General features: G+C 32.5%; 1 protein-coding gene across 1 annotated transcript in view; it reads right to left on the bottom strand.

Moving 5' to 3' along the window:
- The window catches only part of LOC115210295 (beta-hexosaminidase subunit beta), a 121,913-nt gene extending 117,054 nt beyond the window's left edge, over window positions 1-4,859 (bottom strand). The window contains exon 1 of the mRNA XM_029778816.2: window positions 4,258-4,859. The gene's annotated coding sequence lies outside the window, so the exon portion shown is untranslated. The remainder of the gene's footprint in view (window positions 1-4,257) is intronic.
- Between the last annotated feature and the right edge of the window lie 1,249 nt (window positions 4,860-6,108).

Raw genomic sequence — 6,108 nt, 5'->3', positions numbered from 1 at the left:
TATACACATATATATATATATATATATATATATATATATATATATATATATATATATATATATATACGATGATGATGATGTATGTATATATATGTATACATATACAATTTACCACTAACTCCAAAAGTATTTTTTATTCTCTCTCTGCTTATTTCATTGTGTTCCTTTCTGTTGAAGAGCATAGGCTCAAAATGTAAAAGACTTTTTCACCTCTCAAAGCATCAAACTACTACCCCTGTCTGTTGTTTATACCCATGTTTTCATCTTTTGCTTTTCTGTAAATTTGAATCATATATATATATTCTATATATGAGTAGTTCATAAATTTTTACATAAATTTCTCATAAATTCTACAGCTGGATGCCCTTCCTAATGCCAACCACTCCGTGAGTGTAGTGGGTGCTTTTTACATGCCACCTGCACAGGTGCCAGGCGAGGCTGGCAACGGCCACGGTCGGATTGGTGCATTTTACGTGCCACCGGCACGGAAGCCAGAGAGAGAGAGAGAGAGAGAGAGAGAGATTTATCATATGTGTATATATAAATACCACACACACACATTATGGATTATTATTTATGCAATATAAACTTTGTCTAAATACAGCCAATTCATGTTACCGAATGATTTCATGTTTAGAAAAAATAATCCAACTGCAGAGAGGTAAATCAACAATCATTGTATCATTGGACAAGACTGAAGCTTCGACTCATGAAAATTTATTGGACAGCTATTATGTATGTGTGTGTGTTTATATTCATATGAATAAATATATGAATATAAATAAATGTGTTATATTCTTTTTTTTTTTACTCTTTTACTTGTTTCAGTCATTTGACTGTGGCCATGCTGGAGCACCGCCTTTAGTCGAGCAAATCGACCTCAAGACTTATTCTTTGGAAGCCTAGTACTTATTCGATCGGTCTCTTTTGCTGAACCGCTAAGTTACGGGGACATTAACACAGACACACACAAACATATATATATGTATGACGGGCTTCTTTCAGTTTCCATCTATCAAATCCACTTACAATGCTTTGGTCGGCCCGGGGCTATAACAGAAGACACTCGCCCAAAGCGGAACGCTGTAGGACTGAACCCGGAACCATGTGGTTGGTTAGCAAGCTAAACTACTCCTGCGCATATATATATATATATATATATATATATATATATTATATATATATATATATATATATATTACATTAATATCAACGTCTAGAGAGTGAGAATGTGTGTGTGTGTGTGTGTGTGGTGTGTGTGTGTGTGTGAGAGAGAGAGAGAGAGAGAGAGACATACAATGACACATCGTTTTCTAAGTTAGCAATTAATTATCAATGCACATACAAAAATTATACTTAGAGAATAATGGGAACAGAGATTAAACGCAAGTTTCTCCGGCACATACTCATAAAAAAGTATTTATCAGCTTATCTAACTCTTACTACAATACTGTAAACCGACATGTCACATCAGTGAGTATTAAGGTGGCCTTCTATGGCAATCGAATAAACTATACGAGATACCCTCACAATTTGTAACTGTTAATATAAGTAAAATATCGTTTTTTTTATTAAGGATCTCTGCTGACACAGGCACAAGGCCACAAATTTTGAAGACGAGGAGACAGTTGATTATAATTAACTAGTACTTGACTGTTATTTTATTTTTATGAAATTGTTAAAAAAAAAAAAAGAGAGAAAGAAAGACGAAAGTCGATCCCGAGAGAATTTGATCATCTATTTGAAAAGTGCATGAATTGTGTAACCAAAGTACTAAACTGAAAGTATAAAGTACTTTTAAAGGATGCCAGATTAGAAAACAAAAAGACAAAGGAATGGTATAAAACCATTCTACAGAAAATCAGTTAAGTATGTGTGTGTATGTATATATATATATATATATATATATATATATATATATATTATATATATATATCTATATATATATATATATATATATATATATATAGTTATCCAAACATGAAAACACAATATATATATATATACACATATACATAAACTATATATATATATACACATATATTATTATTATCATCATCATCATCGTTATTAAGGTCACTGCCTGGAATCGAACTCGTAATCGTGGGGTTAGTATCCCGCGCTCTTAACCAATACCAATACTCCATATGCCCGTTAATTGTAAATATACATAATTCCTCTTTGTATATTATGTATATATATATGTATGATATATATTAATGTGTATATATATTGTATATATATTTACGTGTATATATATATTTACGTGTATATATATATATTGTATATATATTTACGTGTATATATATATATATATGAAACATTAGAAGAAACTGATCTAAAGAACTTAGGAATTTCGAAGAGGAATGGGATGTTGTGGCAAGTGAAAGATGTTAAAGTCCTATCTAAGCCGAATAATACCAGAATTAAAGCCTCATTATATTTTCCTCTTTAATGAATTATTAAATAAATATTATGCTTAGACAATATAGATGAACCTATAAGATTTGCGATCATACCTTAATTAAAAAAAAAAAAAAAAGTCGTACCAAAATATATCGAAATAAAATAATTTCCGCAAGAGAAACCCATATGTATGTATTATATTGAGGAAGTGATCACCAAAACAGTTGCTTTGTTATGGTCATTAAATAAAAATACTCATCTACGTTAATTCTCAATGAAACTGATTGGAGCCAGAGAATTTGGTTTGTCACCGACAAAAGAAAAAAAGAGAAAAATACATTCATTGACGTTACATCTATAAATGTTTAATATAATCGTAATGGTTTTAAATGGAAACTTCAATAAAATAATATCCGTCAAGTACAGACTTCGATTTAATCAACTATTTCATCCTACTAAATATATTGCCTTGTGCCTGTGTTTAAGTATCATTAAATATTAACAAGATTAAAAGATCGTGCGAATCACAATGAAAAAGAAAAAAAAATCTATTTCAAAAAAATGGTTAAAAGGAAATATGCACCAGAAAACAAAACTCACTTGGTAAGCTGGCACCGTCTCCCAAACAAAATAAGGTACGACTAAATTCCTTTTCGACAATAGATTCTTGAAATTATACATCAAATGGAGTCAATGTAGATGAATATAAGACATACATTTGTTTGTCTTTGTTCGGGGTGGGCAGGGTTATAACGATAACTTACCTTCAAACATCCATGCGATTAAAGATATTTAATATCTCGTTCGACACCTTCATCGAATCTAGGCGCCAGAATTACATATAACTGTCTCAGAAATGTCTAGCAGCTATTCCTTCGTCTATTAGACATTTTAGCATGTCTTTCATTCAAGCAATTAACAATTGATTAATTAGTTAATCGATTGACAAATTAAGTCCGTTCATTTTGAAAATATGAGAATTTGTTTGCACTGTCACTTTCTATGTATATGTGTAGGTGGGTCCATAACACTTTCTCATATCTCTTATTTACTATATATATATATATATAAGAGACCATGTATTTTATATATATATATATAATCGTTTTTAGAAAACATAAATCCGAGAGTCGTCTTCGGATAATATATACATGTATGTGTGTGTGTGTGTGTGTATGTGTTAAAAAATTAAATAAACCAACGTGCTGTAGCTATCGAACTGATATGATATCACTCAGAGATTCATACACACACATACACCAAGATTCAGGTACTCAGAGACAGAGAACCAAAGACACACTCACACAAAGGCATGGTGGCATCATCATGCAATAGCCAACATGCAAATCACTTAGAAAAGAAAAAAAATATATATATACGTACTGTAAAGATTTTAGTGATTTTGTTTTGCAATAAAGACATTATTATTGCACTATCACCTTCGATGATAAGTAAGTAACGTCATCTGTACAGGCAAACCCTGAGGAAATATTTAGCTGACAGTATATTTAAGCAAAATTTAGGTACCAGTGGTAAAAGATGAAGAGATGTGCAATGGAAGCTAGAAACTCTTTGAAAAAATGGGGGATCTTTTCACTTAAATGTATAATTGTAGAATTGACCCTCACTTTATGGACACTTTACATCAATTGCGTTATTTACCCTTAGGCAGATTATGTATATTAGCTATTTATATGTAAGAATTTATGCATACAGAATTATATGTTGCTAGACAGACAATTAAATGTAATGAATTTCTAAAAAATACTCCACCTAAATATTACTGCTGAGTGATGCCATTATACGAATAAAAATAACGAGATGCAATAGAAAAGCCAGAATAACACTTACCTTTAATCATCATAGTGTTATGTTTCCATCATGATGTTGATGGAGCAAGAGTAACTATGTACAGTGGAGACGTTTGGCCAGCTGTTGTATTCTGCACGGAAAAATTAAATAATACAACAGATCGGCTTGGTCACAGATTCATACAGAAATAATACTGTTGTTTACATAACTTTGTGAAATGAACTTGGCGGCTGAACAATAGACATCGTGAAATAAAAGGTCAGGGAAATAACACACCAGTGAACACTGGATGTGTCTCTACAAATTCCCGGTTTTGCTGAAGTGTCAAAGTAATACGACTAATCCGAGATAGTGAAGCAGGTAGCATATGTCATGTAAGTTGATTTAGAAAGCATTAAACTGATCATGGGGCCCTGTGAGAACAATGTTGACTACTGGTAGTGCTCTACTGTCATCGACTGCTGCTACTTGTCGCCATAATAGAGGAGAAACGAGCTTTTAGCTGAGATAATTGAGATTCTAGCAGCAGCAGTGCCGAACAGAAGCAGCAGCTACCATATTTGCTTTACTCTTAATCATCAGTCTCCTCCTCATCCACCTCGTCGTCGTCGTCGTCTTCGTCATTATCATCAGCATCATCGCCAGCATCTCTTTTTTTATTCAATCATAATTTTCACCACACAGTTACGTCTGAGACATTGGTACCCTTAAAAATTTAGCATGAAAAAAAAAATCCGAATATATACAAAAAGAAAATTTTTTATAAAAATCTAGAACATAAATGAAGCAGAATAACGAAAAAATGATGATGAGATGGTCGATGACGACAATTATAATGATGATGATGTTGATGATTATTATGATGATTGTGGTGGTGATGGTGGTAGTGGAGCTAGTGGTGATAATAATGGTTTAACGAATATTGTGGTGATGATGATGATGATGATGACGATTGGGGTAATGATGGTGATAAGCAGGAGGGTGGGTGATGGTGACAGTCTCGCACTGCTCGTTAAACCATGTATGAAAACATGACCTGGGTCACAGAAATTAAATGGCATAATTTTTTCTAAAATCTAATTTTAATAAACCTGCCCTCAGAGATGCAGTCTTAAATGCATCTTTAGTTTTTTATACATTATTTCAGATAAAAATTGTATTTAAACGTTTATATTACGATGTTTATTTTGTAACATTCTTTATGCTATTTCCAGCATTCATCTGTTCTCTTTAATTTTTCGAGTTTAACCTCCACTGAAATATAGACATTTTCACACTATATTTTCTTCCCTTTCTCTTTCTTTCTTTCTATCTTTCTTTCTGTCTCTGTTCTCACTCCCTCTCTCTTTCTCCCTTAGCCTCCAGTTCTCTAGCTTTCCATATTTGTTGTCTCTATACATATTCTTCTTTCTCTCTCGCTCTCTCTCTGTCCCTTCCGCTTTCTCTCACTCTTCCTCTCGCTCTCTCTCTCTCTCTCTCTCTCTCTTTCTCCTACTCTCTCTTGCTCTTTTCTGCTTCGTTCTCTCTCTCTCTCTCCCATTTCATGTTCTTTTTTTTTTATGCTGTTCCTTCTGCTGTCTTCTCTCTCCTTCTCCCTTATTTACTTCAGGCAATCTCCATCTATCGCAAAAAGGGGATTTTGAAAATCTTTGTCATGATTTTAATTCCGAGGAGTATCTTTTAACATTTTTTTATTTTCGAATATCTCATTCTATATGTGGCCTTTTTATTTTTCTCAAGTTAATAAGTGCCAGTAATGAGGGGAACATTATCACAATTTTCAGTTTCCTTTACATGTTCACATAATAAATACATATTATGTCATTTTCTGTTAGGAAAGGCATAATTAATTTCAGTTAATGTTTGTCTAACTACCACAGTATTATGTAG

This window comes from Octopus sinensis, linkage group LG1 (assembly GCF_006345805.1).
Source record: "Octopus sinensis linkage group LG1, ASM634580v1, whole genome shotgun sequence".
NCBI lineage: Eukaryota > Metazoa > Mollusca > Cephalopoda > Octopoda > Octopodidae > Octopus > Octopus sinensis.
This window is presented reverse-complemented; position numbering and strand designations above follow the sequence as displayed.